General features: G+C 44.3%; 1 pseudogene across 1 annotated transcript; it reads right to left on the bottom strand.

The window, feature by feature from the left end:
• Nucleotides 1-9,508: 9,508 nt before the first annotated feature.
• LOC311128594 (2-hydroxyacyl-CoA lyase 1-like) lies at nt 9,509-13,937 on the bottom strand (annotated as a pseudogene). The gene is made up of 8 exons: nt 13,801-13,937; nt 13,569-13,641; nt 13,303-13,380; nt 13,032-13,126; nt 12,620-12,732; nt 11,878-12,013; nt 11,425-11,530; nt 9,509-9,634 (listed from the first exon to the last, which is right to left on the bottom strand). The product of its transcript is annotated as a 2-hydroxyacyl-CoA lyase 1-like (transcript).
• Nucleotides 13,938-18,271: the final 4,334 nt, after the last annotated feature.

The raw sequence follows: 18,271 nt of genomic DNA, 5'->3' as shown, positions 1-18,271 counted from the left end.
ACCTGCCAAAACAGGGACAAACGGTCAACGGGGAAATCTAAACGGAGAAAAGGGAACTTGGGAATTAACGGAATCAGGCAAAACATTGAAGGGATTTTTTAGTGCCCTAATGGACTACAGACATTGACTGTCTCCTAGACTAAAAACAAAGGCTGCATGTACTGCCTATATTTTGAGGGAAACGCACTGTCCATTATTTGATTTGATCAGGGCAGGGCAGCACACACAAACTGCATTTAGTCCAATAACAATCCATGATATTATTAGGGTGATAAATAAAAGGCAGTTGCTCCATGACACAAGAGCACGCTCTACTGGGACAAAAAGCTTACAGCACCTGGTACTCCCAGGCGGTCTCCCATCCAAGTACTAACCAGGCCCGACGCTGCTTAGCTTCTGAGATCGGACGAGATCAGGCGTATTCAGGATGGTATGGCCGTAAGCGAGGGAACAACTCTTGGTACACTATATAAAGTCAATGTGTCACTCACTCTGAAAGGGACACAGAAACGTATCCACTTTGTGACACAAACTGAAGAAGCTCAACCCTTGCTTACATTTCCAATATATATATATATATATATATATATATATATATATATATATATATTTGAGTCTTGTTGGGGGAAGAGGGCATATCCTATGTTGATTTATGACAAGTTCATTGACTAGGGCCCTATAAAATAGGCGTTGCGGACCGAATCACGGAATCCAGACATTAAACCGAAATTCAACAATATTCAAACATTTATTGAACTTAGTAAGAAATCAACTAAATCTATTCAACTTGTTAGAAAACGCATTCATTTGCCCAAGTCAATCATAAGACATGAACAAAATGCATCGGTGATTCGTATTTACATGAACTTTCTGGCACGGCACAGGAATGCCCCTGTCTGTGTGCATGTGTGCGGTGCGCGCGTATGTCTACACTTTGTGTAGCCGTTAGCGATGATGCTAATGATAACCTTCTTCTGGTAGGGAAGGAATGGCTTTCCCCAAAACCTTCGCAAGTAAATATTAACTACAAAGTAGCCTATGCCTGCCTGGCAGAATTATACCGTGATCATTTGCATCACTCCAGTGGCCATTTGTTCTACAGCAACACCGCTTAACCAAACAAAGGTCTCTTCCTGGTGCACGCTTGCATTTAAGGGTAACTACACCCCAAAATCTAAATGTCTTACATTTTTCCCAGACCTCACAAATGGTCACCTGATATGGTTTAAACATTGTTGTGGACATAGAACATCCAATTGTGCTGTTTTGCTATTAAAAAGGTGTACTTTTGAGAGCGAAAACCTGCCAAAACAGGGACAAACGGTCAACGGGGAAATCTAAACGGAGAAAAGGGAACTTGGGAATTAACAGAATCAGGCAAAACATTGAAGGGATTTTATAGTGCCCTAATGGACTACAGACATTGACTGTCTCCTAGACTAAAAACAAAGGCTGCATGTACTGCCTATATTTTGAGGGAAACGCACTGTCCATTATTTGATTTGATCAGGGCAGGGCAGCACACACAAACTGCATTTAGTCCAATAACAATCCATGATATTATTAGGGTGATAAATAAAAGGCAGTTGCTCCATGACACAAGAGCACGCTCTACTGGGACAAAAAGCTTACAGCACCTGGTATTCCCAGGCGGTCTCCCATCCAAGTACGAACCAGGCCCGACGCTGCTTAGCTTCCGAGATCGGACGAGATCAGGCGTATTCAGGATGGTATGGCCGTAAGCGAGGGAACAACTCTTGGTACACTATATAAAGTCAATGTGTCACTCACTCTGAAAGGGACACAGAAACGTATCCACTTTGTGACACAAACTGAAGAAGCTCAACCCTTGCTTACATTTCCAATATATATATATATATATATATATATACATATATATATTTGAGTCTTGTTGGGGGTGGGGGAAGAGGGCATATCCTATGTTGATTTATGACAAGTTCATTGACTAGGGCCCTATAAAATAGGCGTTGCGTACCGAATTACGGAATCCAGACATTAAACTGAAATTCAACAATATTCAAACATTTATTGAACTTAGTAAGAAATCAACTAAATCTATTCAACTTGTTAGAAAACGCATTCATTTGCCCAAGTCAATCATAAGACATGAACAAAATGCATCAGTGATTCGTATTTCCATGAACTTTCTGGCACGGCACAGGAATGCCCCTGTCTGTGTGCATGTGTGCGGTGCGCGCGTATGTCTACACTTTGTGTAGCCGTTAGCGAAGATGCTAATGATAACCTTCTTCTGGTAGGGAAGGAATGGCTTTCCCCAAAACCTTCGCAAGTAAATGTTAACTACAAAGTAGCCTATGCCTGCCTGGCAGAATTATACCGTGATCATTTGCATCACTCCAGTGGCCATTTGTTCTACAGCAACACCGCTTAACCAAACAAAGGTCTCTTCCTGGTGCACGCTTGCATTTAAGGGTAACTACACCCCAAAATCTAAATGTCTTACATTTTTCCCAGACCTCACAAATGGTCACCTGATATGGTTTAAACATTGTTGTGGACATAGAACATCCAATTGTGCTGTTTTGCTATTAAAAAGGTGTACTTTTGAGAGCGAAAACCTGCCAAAACAGGGACAAACGGTCAACGGGGAAATCTAAACGGAGAAAAGGGAACTTGGGAATTAACGGAATCAGGCAAAACATTGAAGGGATTTTTTAGTGCCCTAATGGACTACAGACATTGACTGTCTCCTAGACTAAAAACAAAGGCTGCATGTACTGCCTATATTTTGAGGGAAACGCACTGTCCATTATTTGATTTGATCAGGGCAGGGCAGCACACACAAACTGCATTTAGTCCAATAACAATCCATGATATTATTAGGGTGATAAATAAAAGGCAGTTGCTCCATGACACAAGAGCACGCTCTACTGGGACAAAAAGCTTACAGCACCTGGTACTCCCAGGCGGTCTCCCATCCAAGTACTAACCAGGCCCGACGCTGCTTAGCTTCTGAGATCGGACGAGTTCAGGCGTATTCAGGATGGTATGGCCGTAAGCGAGGGAACAACTCTTGGTACACTATATAAAGTCAATGTGTCACTCACTCTGAAAGGGACACAGAAACGTATCCACTTTGTGACACAAACTGAAGAAGCTCAACCCTTGCTTACATTTCCAATATATATATATATATATATATATATATATATATATGAGTCTTGTTGGGGGAAGAGGGCATATCCTATGTTGATTTATGACAAGTTCATTGACTAGGGCCCTATAAAATAGGCGTTGCGGACCGAATCACGGAATCCAGACATTAAACCTTAATTCAACAATATTCAAACATTTATTGAACTTAGTAAGAAATCAACTAAATCTATTCAACTTGTTAGAAAACGCATTCATTTGCCCAAGTCAATCATAAGACATGAACAAAATGCATCGGTGATTCGTATTTACATGAACTTTCTGGCACGGCACAGGAATGCCCCTGTCTGTGTGCATGTGTGCGGTGCGCGCGTATGTCTACACTTTGTGTAGCCGTTAGCGATGATGCTAATGATAACCTTCTTCTGGTAGGGAAGGAATGGCTTTCCCCAAAACCTTCGCAAGTAAATATTAACTACAAAGTAGCCTATGCCTGCCTGGCAGAATTATACCGTGATCATTTGCATCACTCCAGTGGCCATTTGTTCTACAGCAACACCGCTTAACCAAACAAAGGTCTCTTCCTGGTGCACGCTTGCATTTAAGGGTAACTACACCCCAAAATCTAAATGTCTTACATTTTTCCCAGACCTCACAAATGGTCACCTGATATGGTTTAAACATTGTTGTGGACATAGAACATCCAATTGTGCTGTTTTGCTATTAAAAAGGTGTACTTTTGAGAGCGAAAACCTGCCAAAACAGGGACAAACGGTCAACGGGGAAATCTAAACGGAGAAAAGGGAACTTGGGAATTAACAGAATCAGGCAAAACATTGAAGGGATTTTATAGTGCCCTAATGGACTACAGACATTGACTGTCTCCTAGACTAAAAACAAAGGCTGCATGTACTGCCTATATTTTGAGGGAAACGCACTGTCCATTATTTGATTTGATCAGGGCAGGGCAGCACACACAAACTGCATTTAGTCCAATAACAATCCATGATATTATTAGGGTGATAAATAAAAGGCAGTTGCTCCATGACACAAGAGCACGCTCTACTGGGACAAAAAGCTTACAGCACCTGGTATTCCCAGGCGGTCTCCCATCCAAGTACGAACCAGGCCCGACGCTGCTTAGCTTCCGAGATCGGACGAGATCAGGCGTATTCAGGATGGTATGGCCGTAAGCGAGGGAACAACTCTTGGTACACTATATAAAGTCAATGTGTCACTCACTCTGAAAGGGACACAGAAACGTATCCACTTTGTGACACAAACTGAAGAAGCTCAACCCTTGCTTACATTTCCAATATATATATATATATATATATTTGAGTTTTGTGGGGGGGGGGAAGAGGGCATATCCTATGTTGATTTATGAAAAGTTCATTGACTAGGGCCCTATAAAATAGGCGTTGCGGACCGAATCACGGAATCCAGACATTAAACCGAAATTCAACAATATTCAAACATTTATTGAACTTAGGAAGAAATCAACTAAATCTATTCAACTTGTTAGAAAACGCATTCATTTGCCCAAGTCAATCATAAGACATGAACAAAATGCATCAGTGATTCGTATTTCCATGAACTTTCTGAAACGGCACAGGAATGCCCCTGTCTGTGTGCATGTGTGCGGTGCGCGCGTATGTCTACACTTTGTGTAGCCGTTAGCGATGATGCTAATGATAACCTTCTTCTGGTAGGGAAGGAATGGCTTTCCCCAAAACCTTCGCAAGTAAATGTTAACTACAAAGTAGCCTATGCCTGCCTGGCAGAATTATACCGTGATCATTTGCATCACTCCAGTGGCCATTTGTTCTACAGCAACACCGCTTAACCAAACAAAGGTCTCTTCCTGGTGCACGCTTGCATTTAAGGGTAACTACACCCCAAAATCTAAATGTCTTACATTTTTCCCAGACCTCACAAATGGTCACAAATGGCTTTGTAGAGCAGTCTGTGCTGTGCTGTGGTCGGGAGAGGTTGTGTTTTCTCTAGCAGGAGGTAAGCTTGAGGTAAGCTTGGCTTCTTATATGGTGTTGAGTAAAGCTTAAACCATGCATTTGATCGTAGGTAGGTAGTTGTAGTTAGGTATTGTAGGTAGTTTATTTAGGTAGTTATTGTAGGTTTCCGTAGGTAATTATTGTAGGTAAGTATTGTTTACGGCGGAGCCCGGAGAAAGCACGAGGCTAGCTAGCTAGCGGAAAGCTACTGGTAACGTTTAGCAACGGTGGAGAGTTGTTTCCAATGTTAATGTGCTAGCTAGCCAACGTTTAATTTTTGCTGCGTTATGAAAGGAACTAGACACGGACACGAATTATCTGTTTAGTGTGTTAACACACTATTGGTAGTTTGTTGTAACCAAGTATTGGTGCTAAACTGTGTGTTATTGGATGCTAGCATGCTAGTTAGCCATGGCGTCATAGTTAGGCATCGTGGGCTGTTGTGGGTAGTTACTGTAGGTTAGCATTGTTTTTCGGCGGTGCCGGGTCTAGCACGAAGCTAGCTAGCTAGCCGTTCTTCAAACAAAGTCAACACAGTGGCCATTGCTAGCTAGCCAACACGACCAGCTAACTGTACTGTAGTAGCTAAATACAATATACTTATGCTAGCTAGCCAACCTTTAATTATTGCTGCGTTATGAAAGGAACTAGACACGGACGCGAATGATCTGTTTAGTGTGTTAACACACTATTGGTAGTCTGTTGTAACCAAGTATTGGTGCTAAACTGTGTGTTATTGGATGCTAGCATGCTAGTTAGCTATGGTGTCATAGTTAGGCATCGTGGGCTGTTGTGGGTAGTTATTGTAGGTTGGCATTGTCTTCGGTGTAGCACGTTACTGCTATCTTCAACTTAATGGTGCCCACTTTATCTGGGATGGAGTCTCCTCTCCATCTCTCCAGATTTGACATCACACTGGCTAGAGGAACCTGGTGTACCCGCCACCCGCCAGTAGCTGTCATTTGATTTGAACTGTCTAATCAGAGACTTCAACACATTAGTTCCCACAATGAGTTCATCAACCTGCCCATCAACAATAAGCACTGGGACTACATAACAGAAGCCATAAAGTTGAATTTTTAAGTCACACATGCCCACTGGGCTAGTTTGTTCCCACCACAACCCACCAGGATGATGTCTGAAGGAGCTAGAAAGTTCCCCTCTACCACTCCTGCCTCCCTCAACCGAGGTACAATATCTGCGCGCAGAGTAGTAGCCATGGACCCACTATCTAACATCCCCTTCAGCTCAACTTTATCCTGTACTAGCACAGTGGTGTAAAACAAACTGTCATTCTGATTGTGTTCTGAAAAATGACTGTGTTGTTCTTGGGTACTGACTCACAAAAGTAAGAATAAACAGATTGGATATCATCATCAGTGGAGGAAAAATAAGAATGCCCCACATTGCCCTCATTTAGCAGACGCTCTTATCCAGAGCGACTTACAGTTAGTGCATACGTTATTAAATTTTTTCATACCCCCCGTGGGAATCAAACCCACAACCCTGGCGTTGCAAACACCATGCTCTACGAACTGAGCCGGCCATTCCCTCCACGACGCTGGTCCAATTGTGCGCCGCCCCATGGGTCTCCCGGTCGCGGCCGGCTACGACAGAGCCTGGATTCGAACCAGGATCTCTAGTGGCACAGCTAGCACTGCGATGTAGTGCCTTAGACCACTGCGCCACTCACAGACTGAGTATTGCTGACCAGAGCCTTCTCTAACAAAGTCAAAACTTTCTTTAATGTCCCACCCTCAGATACAGATGGTGCCAGGTCTGGTTCACGGCCACATTGAGAAAAAGATGACACATTAGGTCTTTTCACAGGACCCACTCCCTCCTGAGGGCAGTCAAAAACAGCAGCAACCTGCTGTGAAAGTTGTGTTCTACATGCTTTACGTTCCCTTAACAGTTCATCCAACCGATCCTGTACCTCACTGGCTGTCCAGTCACGAATGGGTTTGCTCTTGAACACTTGGGCCAACTCTTTATCAGGACAGTTGCGTACAAACATGACTGCCAACTCTGAGCACTGATTGGGTAAGGTCCTGCCCTCACTCACAAGGTACTGTTCGGCTGCCTCTGCAGCTTTGTTAAGCCTAATCCAGAAATCTATTGGACCCTCATTAGCTTATGGTTTGATTGAATAGAAATCAGCTAATGGCATACCTGAGCAGACAGTATCCCCAAAGTGTTGCTTGAAAACACTGAACACCGCCTTAACATCTGTGACAACAAGGTTGTTACGCTTCCAGACTTTGGTCACATCCCGTGCCCTCCCCATAAGCCTAGACATCACCTCCCCAACTTTCCCAGACCCAGTGTAACCCCTCTTCTCTAGGTAGACTTCCATTAACTCCTCCCACTCCAGGACAGAGTACTTATCTGAGCCATCACCCCTAAAAAGAGGTGGAGCACTAACATCTGACTTCACAACCAGATTCAGCTTGGACGCATCAATAAAGGTTGACCCACACTGCTCAGGCAGGGGAAACTGCTGGGGTTGGTGAGGGGGACGGGCAGGAGAAAGACTTGAAACCCCAGGCTGCAGTAAACTCGCTCTGATAGATTCTCCTATCTCTGAACCAATCTGCTTAATAAGGTCACTAAGCTGACTCGGAGGCATCCCATTATCACCGAGTACTGTGGATGATGGTACTTCAAAAGACAGAGGTGGGATACCCTGGTCAGGTGGAACAAACAGCCTACCCCTCCCAGTGCTTGCAAACTCAGGACTAGCAAACGCTCTACTCCCAGGAGCTGACTGTACAATTGGTGTAAATGGAAGGACACCCCTCCCTCTACCCACACTAAAATCCCCAGCATAACACGTCTTATGGATTTGAGAATCTTCCATGGCTCAACAGAGCACTAAAATACAATGTAATTTAGTGCATTTAAATACCCAAAAAAATTAATGCAATAAACAAATTCATCCAAAACATACAAATAAGCACGAATACCTGTATCTAATGAATATGCTACATTCACTTTCACTGTTTACAGTATATATTCACTTACGGTAAGCCATCAACAAATTCACATGCGCAGGTCGTGCACCTCATCCACATGCACAGCTCCGGCGGTCGGCTTGAGCTGACCAGTCGGCAGGTCACGTAATTAGGACACTGCCACAACTGGAATTCTGATGGTTGGATAATTTTTATTCGACCTGCACACGAAGAGACAACACACAATATGTTAGCTCTTGGTGCAGCCACAGCTCTCGGGCACCTTGCTAGTTGAAGGTCAGGCAAAAGAGAACAGGTGCTGCATGCACACATTCCGTGCCTAACAACACACTATACAATACAAGTAAAATGATATACAACATAATTCTGACAAAATAAATGACATACCTGTACACGAAGAGACAACACACAATAGCTTAGCCCTTGGTGCAGCCACAGCTCTCGGGCACCTGCGTGAGCACATAGAAACTCACTGTCTAATCAGAGACTTCAACACATTAGTTCCCACAATGAGTTCATCAACCTGCCCATCAACAATAAGCACTGGGACTACATAACAGAAGCCATAAAGTTGAATTTTTAAGTCACACATGCCCACTGGGCTAGTTTGTTCCCACCACAATCCACCAGGATAATGTCTGAAGGAGCTAGAAAGTTCCCCTCTACCACTCCTGCCTCCCTCAACCGAGGTACAATATCTGCGCGCAGAGTAGTAGCCATGGACCCACTATCTAACATCTCCTTCAGCTCAACTTTATCCTGTACTAGCACAGTGGTGTAAAACAAACTGTCTTTCTGATTAATTCTCATTGTGTTCTGAAAAATGACTGTGTTGTTCATGGGTACTGACTCACAAAAGTAAGAATAAACAGATTGGATATCATCATCAGTGGAGGAAAAATAAGAATGCCCCACATTGCCCTCCTCAGAACGGAGGCTTTCTAGTTTTCCTGAGACCTGCCAGTCTGTCCACATCCAGGGTTCTGTCGCTGCCCAGCCTCACTACAGTCAAAGCTCATGTGGCCCGGAGAAAAGCACTTGACGCACAGCTGGTGCATCTGACAGTGAGCTTTGGTCCAGTGATTAGTGCTTCCACAGTCAGCGCACTCATGCTGACGTTTGTGGAACTGTTTACGGGGCCCTCTACATTTAACATGTTTAAGTCATTTAGCAGACGCTCTTATCCAGAGCGACTTACAGTTAGTGCATACGTAACTTTTTTTTTTCATACCCCCCGTGGGAATCGAACCCACAACCCTGGCGTTGCAAACACCATGCTCTACGAACTGAGCCGGCCATTCCCTCCACTACCCTAGGCGACGCTGGTCCAATTGTGCGCCGCCCCATGGGTCTCCCGGTCGCGGCCGGCTACGACAGAGCCTGGATTCAAACCAGGATCTCCAGTCCCCCAGGACTGTGTTGTGTTACCTGCTTGACAATAGTATTGATGTCCCCCAGGAGAGCAGCAGCAGGTTGCACGTTGTTCCCCATCTCCTCAGCACACAGATCAACCTTGACATTGACCTTGACATAAATAACGTATGTGGAACGTTACTACAACATACCAGCAACGACACGACAGGAAGAGCGCCGTGCGTGACACATGTAACAGCAGCTGGAGGAGTGGCCAAACCTCAAGCTAAACACAACAGAAATAACCAGGCACCACCACATAATGCTAAGGCTGACACACACACGTTCCCTTTTATAAACCGGGTGACTCGAGCCCTGAATGCTGATTGGCTGAAAGCTGTGGTATATCTGACCGTATAACATGGGTCACGTTGAGGGAGGAGGTCAGAGACCTGGCTGTGTTGTGCCAGGATAACAACCTCTCCCTCAACGTGACCAAGACAAATGAGATGATTGTGGACTACAGGAAAAAAAAGAGGACTGAGCACGCCCCCATTCTCATCGACGGGGCTGTAGTGGAACAGGTTGAGAGCTTCAAGTTCCTTGGTGTCCACATCACCAACGAACTATCATGGTCCAAACACACCAAGACAGTCGTGAAGAGGGCACGACAAAGCCTATTCCCCCTCAGGAGATTGAAAAGATTTGGCATGGGTCCTCAGATCCTCAAAAAATTATACAGCTGCACCATCGAGAGCATCCTGACTGGTTGCATCACCGCCTGGTATGGCAACTGCTTGGCCTCCGACCGCAAGGCACTACAGAGGGTAGTGTGTACGGCCCAGTACATCACTGGGGCCAAGTTTCCTGCCATCCAGGACCTCTATACCAGGCGGTGTCAGAGGAAGGCCCTCAAAATTGTCAAAGACTCCAGCCACCCTAGTCATAGACTGTTCTCTCTGCTACCGCACGGCAAGCGGTACCGGAGTGCCAAGTCTAGGTCCAAAAGACTTCTCAACAGCTTCTACCCCCAAGCCTTAAGACTCCTGAACAGCTAATCATGGCTACCCGGACTATTTGCACTGCCCCCCCACCCCATCCTTTTACGCTGCTGCTACTCTGTTAATTATTTATGCATAGTCACTTTAACTCTACCCACATGTACATATTACTTCAACTACCTCAACTAGCCGGTGCCCCCGCACATTGACTCTGCACCGGTACCCCCCTGTATATATAGCCTCCCTACTGTTATTTTATTTTACTTCTGCTCTTTTTTTCTCAACACTTTTTTTGTTGTTGTTTTATTTTTACTTTTTTGTTTAAAATAAATGCACTGTTGGTTAAGGGCTGTAAGTAAGCATTTCACTGTAATGTCTGCACCTGTTGTATTACGGCGCATGTGGCCAATAAAATTTGATTTGATTTGATTTGAAATTTATTTTGACTGTTCGAATTACGTTGGTAACCAGTTTATAATAGCAATAAGGCACCTCTGGGGTTTGTGGTATAGGGCCAATATACCACGGCTAAGGGCTGTATCGTCGAGGCACTCTGCGTTGCATCGTGCTTAAGAACAGCCCCTAGACGTGGTATATTGGCCATATACCACACCCCCTCGGGCCTTATTGCTTAAATATAGATGTACTGTACAGCACTAAGACAGCCATGACATTATTTGGAGAGACCACAAAGACTTATAGAGAAGCTATATAATTGATAGACTAAATCCAATAGACTGAGTCAAATACCTTTATACCTGGTTACAATGAAATGTAGTTCACTATGAAATGACCTGTGACTAGGGTTGCAAAATTACAGTTACTTTCCCCAAATTCCCAGAAATCCCTGTTGGAAGATTCCAGAAATCAGAACGGAATAAGCAGAAAATCTGGAATCCGAAAAAAAGAAGGAAAAAAAAGAAACCCTACTGGTGACCTTTGACCTAGCTGGATGACCTTTACTTGGGTGTCAAACCTGGGGGGAAGGCCAAAGTGCAGGATCCAGTTGAGTCTGGCACCAAGTAGGACCACAACATCAGACTGGAGCAGAGCTCTGCAGTCCCCACCAAGACCATAGAACCAGGAGGATAGGAAGAGGAGGAGGAGGAGGAAGAGAGGAGGAGGAGGATAGGAAGAGAGGAAACGGAGGATAGGAAGAGAGGAGGAGGAGAGCAGGGACAAAACAAAATGTAATGAAAAGAGGCTAGTTATAGGAGTAGTGTAGTTGTTTGATTGACACCAGTTTACATTGACATGACCTGGCCAGGAGAGACTAGTTATAGATAGGGATTTCAGGAGTTTCGTGGTCCGTTCAAATGGTCAGGGAAATTCTTGGTCCTACTTATACAGTCAATGGTCTGTACATGAATATGATGCCAGCTGAGAGAAGGAGAGGCTGACCTGGAGCGGGCAGCAGCAACACAGTTGGGGTGATCGTCAGGCAGCACCCCTTTACCCATGGGGGTGGGCAGGAAGGGCAGGTCACACCCCTCCACCAGCTCCTTCAGAGCCCCCTCTGCTCTTCAATGGGCTGCACCTGCAGAGGGACACAGACAGAGGGCACTGCCACACGGATTTCAACAGACTGGTCTTCACAACTGGGATGCATTCAGCTGAGCAAAACGTTGTGCAACGTTCAGATAGAAATATAGCATGTAGAACGAACGTGCCTCTCAGACAGGTAGAATGAGAAATCATGTCAACAACATTTGTCGACTGAACGTGGCCCAGTTTTCAACTGAACCGTGGTACAGTGCTATATGTGTTACAGTGCGTCTCAGCTGGCTATTGATCTCTCTTGGACAGACGCACGTAACATAACTGGAAGTAGCGTCTGTCAACAGAATGGGATGTGACAACTTTGTTCCGGTACGCTGATTTTTCACCACTAATCATTTGGACAAATCCCGATTTCGCAGGTGCTCGCATCTTTTCAATTTCAGAACGGGAGGGGACATTTGGCCCATAAACTTGCCGGAAACTTGCAGAGAGTTTCCGTTTAGGGGGGTGGAGAGTTCGCAAGTGGCGTTAGTATCTTTCTCTTAACATCTCCCCAGACCTTATCCAAGTATCTGACACAATTATGCAAGATTTTAGTTCTGTTTCCCCCAGATTATCTGGCTATTAAAAAAGCAATGCCTACCTTTGCCAATGATGAGTAAAGTCCATTTGGCTCCTTTCAGGACCGCCAGTGCTTCTGTGATCACCATATGGTCAGCCATACTCACAGGAGGAGGTGGACTACAGGGCACCTCTCTGACAAAGGAAATAATAAATAATAGGTCAAACATTAAACATGTTACCTAGCAACTTTATTGCATATGTAAATAAACCATGAAGGTCTATCGAGGCTTATTGCTATTCTCTGATGAGAATATTTTGATATAGTGCTATATTTTCTAAGTAATTTAATTTCTGGTTCACTTCAGACGTTAAAAGGTATAACAAGATAAAATAAAAATGACTACGGTGATGTGAATTCAGAGGTATACATATTCAACAGTAACACATTAGTATACATTTTAAATGGATGAAAGACAGTGATGGCCACTAACCTGGCTCTGCTCCTGTCCAATTTAGCATTGACCATGTCCCCAGATATGTCTACGTATACAGCACCTGGACGTCCATACATGCTAGTGCGTGCTGCCTTAGACATACCAAACACCCTTAAATTCAGATCAATTAAGGCTGTGCTGTGCTCTTATGAAGCAGTTAAGGTACCTTGCTAAGCTGGAAAATTAGAGGTCAGAAAAAAGACAATTGCAGGTGATACCAAATGATATGAAGAGGACTACACAGAGGGAGTCAGAGTAGACTGTATACCTTCTCTACCACTGAGGAGATCATATCCAGACTGCTAGACCTAGCAGAGAACTTACTGTACAATCTGCATGCCTCCACCTGACAGAGAAAGAGGACCACAAATAACAAATTATTTCCTCTTTCAGCAATTAAACTGCTAGGGCCAGTTTCCCAGACAGAGATTCTCTATTGAGTTTGCTTTTTAGGCCATGACTAGGCTTAATCTGTGTCCTGGGAAACAACCCCCTAATGTTCAAAAGTCATAAATATCATGGTTCAATCGGTACCTGTGGAAACTCTTGAAACGCCCCAGTGGTCTCTTGGTTTTGATCGGAGGAGCCTCCAATAACAATCACAGGCCTACAGAGAGAGAGGTATCACACAATGACATCAACTGACAATCTGAGATAGTTTGGAGTCCTCAGATCATTTTTTGCAGTGTGCGGATAGCATCCCTTCTTTTGAAAGGACCACTGAACATGAGTAGTAGGGTCTTCTGTTTGTGGAGTTCTAGCATACCAGCAGTTCATGTTAGCGTTGGCCATTCCACCAAGTGCATGGATGAGTCCCGGTCCAGACACAACCAGACACGCACCTGGACTGGAGAGGAACAGACAGACAGAGGGACAGACAGGAAGACAGGCAGACAGACACATAAAGGGTCAGACAGACAGGCAGACATAATTAGCAATGCAAAAAAGCTATGAAACTGACCCTCACACACTACACGCTCCTGTAGTCTATGTACGGGTAGTTAATATCACATGATTTGGGGAGAGCTGGTTTAGTAATAAAAAGGTGGCTTATGGCTTGTTCATTGCGCATTCCCACATACTTGATTCCTGAGGCTTGAGCTGCCTTAGCTACTTCAATGACTGGAACACCAACTATTCCAAACATATATTCTACATTCTGTAGAGAGTTACATGTAGATACAGTATATTTACCTTTTTTAAAACATTTTTAGTCATTTAGCAGACGCTCTTATCCAGAGCGATTTACAGTTAGTGAGTGCATACATTTTCATACTGAATTGTATATGAATTGTTACAATGTAGTTTAGATTTTCTTTGCATTGACACACACATTGGCATGCATCAACAAGGGTGTTAACATATACTATTCCACATAAACATCTAAATGTTTTTCTACAACAATATTAATAGTTAGCTATACCAGTGCAATGACCTATGGCACACTTTCACAACTCATAGTGTTACATTCTCACTGCCAAGGACATGATCAGCGACTAATATATTATTAGCAACACGGTTACACAGTATAACACTGTTTTATATATATTGCACACACTTCACCTGAGCTTTTAGTGCCTCTGCAATGAGCTGAGCCCCAGTCACATCTTCCATTATTATTGTCGAGAAATCTGTTCAAAGTGCAAACGCGGTTAGCAATGATTTCTTGGACTTGTTGTTCAGTAGCTTATAAATCGTGTTTAGATCTCTTGCAAATCATTAGTTTTGTCTGCTTTCCAGCATGCATTACATGAGTAGCTTTTTCTTCTTCAGTGGGGTTTATAGGCAGTTGGCATCCAACGTTATGGTGCATTACTGCCCCCTATTGTACAGAAGTGTGGACATGAGCCGTGCAATAGCAGTCATGAATATTTAATAAACTAGTAGCATTTTTCTTTTTTTATTGCAAGAAATACATAATAAGCCCTCATTATGTGTTTATAACTGCACTTTACTTAACACTTAACTCAGTTAAGTCATTATGAGTGTATGACAGTATGAAAAAAAAAATGTATGCACTCACTAACTGTAAGTCGCTCTGGATAAGAGCTTCTGCTAAATGACTAAAATGTAAAATGTAAATGACTTGAGTGTATGCATTATAGATATAGGCTTCATAGAAAGTGTTACAAATGTTCTCCTGTCATCTTATAGGAGATCCATTCATGGATTTAGTTATGGCTTGAGAATGTGACTGGTCTACGGAGTTCTCCTTTATGTCTGTCTTTATATGTGACAACAACTTTTCTGTATTATGTGTATTTCCACAATCAATAATCATAAACGGTACTTCACTATGAATACTTTTGACTATGTGGTTTGAAGTACTTTACCGTTATCTTGCACATACATGAAGACTACTATAGACAGAAATCAATGCAGTAATGTTTTATTAAATAAAGGCTCTGATTAAAATATCATATTAATAAAATCAGGCATTTGGCTAATTCTTCTTCCCAGAAGCTCCTGTGAATGGTTTGGAGATGGCTCTGGAGAGAGCGTGTAACACCCTGACTATGAGTGGGCGTTTACGGGACTGGGACTCCTGGGGAGCAGGGGCCGGTGTGGTTGTCAGGTCCTCCTTGGGTGGGGAAGTGGATGGAACCTCTGGAACCTCACACTCAGCATCTGTCATGAGAACATTTCATAATCAGAAAATGAATGTGTGTGTTTGTGTCTGTCCGTCTGTCCGTCTGCCTGTCCGTCTGTCTGCCTGTCTGCCTGTCTGTCCGTCTGCCTGTCTGTCCGTCTGTATGCCTGTCTGCCTGTCTGTCTGTCTGTCCGTCAGTCTGTCTGTCCGTCTGTCTGTCTGCCTGTTTGCCTGTCTTTTTGTCTGCCTGTATGTCTGTCTGCCCGTCCGTCTGCCTGTCAGTCTGCCTGTCTGTCTGCATGTCTGTCCGTCGGTCTGCCTGTATCTGTTGTCACTGTTTTAACAAGCTTGTCATAGGGTGATACATCAATATGACATTATCGATGCTTATCACTTACCCTGTGAAATATGAGTCTCTCTGAGATGTTTGGTAGGCAGCGCATCCTGTTCAGGGTGTCTCTTCGGTTCCCCTTTTGTCTTGAACAGCTGTTGACAAAACACATCAGGACAACTGAGCCTGTGTAAAATACAGAGTGTGCATCCTAAAAGGCACCCTATTCGCTACGTAAGGCACTACTTTTGACAAGGGCCCAGAGAGCTCTGGTAAAAAGTCGTGCACTATATAGGGAATAGGGTGCCATTTGGGACTCTCCCATGTGTATTAGGATTGCATTACAGCGTCCTCACTCAACCTCCTAAAGACAATGACAACAGTTTTGTTCTAATGCTGAGAGACAATAGGGGTGTAGTGAATCTGTAGGGTAAATTTCAGCCCTGCCTTACAGAGGTAATCTCAAAACACAGAGCACCCTACCTTAATCATGATCTTTGGAAACTTATGCATTTTCGGTAGGAAACGCCACTTCCTGTTCTTCTTAGTCTCTTCCCCTCTGGCAGAGGGAAGACGGGCCATGCCGTCAGCCTTTACATCAGCCGGGCTAAGGCTCCTGGCAGGGAATTCCTCAGTAGCATTAAGGTCAGCTACAACACCATGAGTGATGTCACTTGTGGCATTGCTGGTGTCTGAGTGAGAAGAGCACGCTAGTGTGACCGACCTGTGTACAATAACTGGGAGAAGAGGACGCAGCCATTGAAGTCAGTCACTGCATCCCAAATGGCATTCTCTTCACTTTATAGTGCACTACTTTTGACCAGGGCCCATAGGGTCTGGTCAAAAGTAGTGCACTAAATATGGAAGAAGGTGCCATTTTGGACACAACCAGTGAATTTCACATCATAAAACGCAATGTATTGAGCATCATGTTACAATTAAGTCCTATGCAGATGAAAATAGGTACTTTCACTTACCATCCTCCATTGTAGACTTGGACACATAAGTCAGGCTGTCCATCACCACGTCTGTCATCAACTTGATGACCTGATCCAAAACCATTTCAGCCGATGGTGGCATAGGCCTTCCCATACACTGCCCCAGGAGTCTCCTAACAGAAGTCTGGGCAAAGTTGTAAATGAGCTCTGAGGCATCGTCCTTTGACAGCTTCCTCAGGGCTGGTTTAGGCAGCGCTGGTTGAGAGAGGCTTCTGTGGCCAACCATGGATTGAAGCTGGCGGTTTATGGTTATCTCCTGAATGAGACCATGGACCTTTGCGATCAGGTTGCCAGATGCACCTTGAAGGGCTTCAACTGACAGGAGCCTATCCAGATGTTCTTCTGCTGAAGTCATCTCTGGGTCGTCCGTCTTCAATGTGTCCATTATAGTTTTCACTATGATATTGGTGTCAGATATGTTTATTTCTTGTTGGCTCACAAGCGTTGACCGTGAACCTGTCTCGTCCATTGCGATAGAGGTATGGGATTCTGTCCTTGTGATTTCATCGGCAGCGCTCATGTCAGGCAACTGGTCAAGGCTCTCCAGTACAGAGTCTAACATGTTAGTGGCTATCAGACACTCCTCACTTGCAATCTGCCCAACAGATGAACTCTCAGAGTTGGCCACTCTACACTTGATCACATTTAGGATCAAGCTGAGCGTCTTCTTTGCAGTTTTGCTAAAGCCTTCTTGGCTGACTGCCACTGTTACGTCTTTTAGAGCCACAAGAGGTTTGCAACTTTCACTCAATCCACTGCCGTGGAGAGGAGAGGCTCTCTTCAAACTGTTGTTGCTCACAACTGACATACTCCTGGTGGGCAGAGTGACATCCTCACTGCATGTGTCAATTATATGGTGGTCTGTTGAAGAGCCACTCGAAGACACAAGGGCTTTAGACCTTTTAGCCAAACAGACTTTTGACAAAGGCTTCTCACTTCTCACAGACGGAGGGCGGCTCCTGTCCTCAACAAGAGCAGTGTCAGCGGACTTAGAATGTCTGAGTGTCTCCACAGGGGCGGAGTCCAGCACATATTTGGCTGTGGTGACTGACACTGGTGGAAAAGAGAAAAAGATGTTCAGTCTATCCTTTACTCTGTGGTACATGGTTTGAGCAGCATCCAATAAGTTGTCAAAGACAACTCTGGGTTTGAGCTGGAACTCCAGCTTTTTCTCTCCTAGTGGGAAGGAGTCTGCGTCGTCCACAGTGTACTGGGATACACTTTCAAGGTCTTGCATGATAATATTTACTATATCTTCGGCTGTAGAAACCGCATGGTGTGAGAAGGTGGTGCTAGGCATGCTCTGTAGCAAAGAATG

The sequence above is a fragment of the Coregonus lavaretus genome (assembly GCF_964263955.1).
Source record: "Coregonus lavaretus genome assembly, chromosome: 4".
NCBI lineage: Eukaryota > Metazoa > Chordata > Actinopteri > Salmoniformes > Salmonidae > Coregonus > Coregonus lavaretus.
Note: the sequence above shows the minus strand (reverse complement) of the source record. Positions and strands in the feature narration are given on the sequence as shown.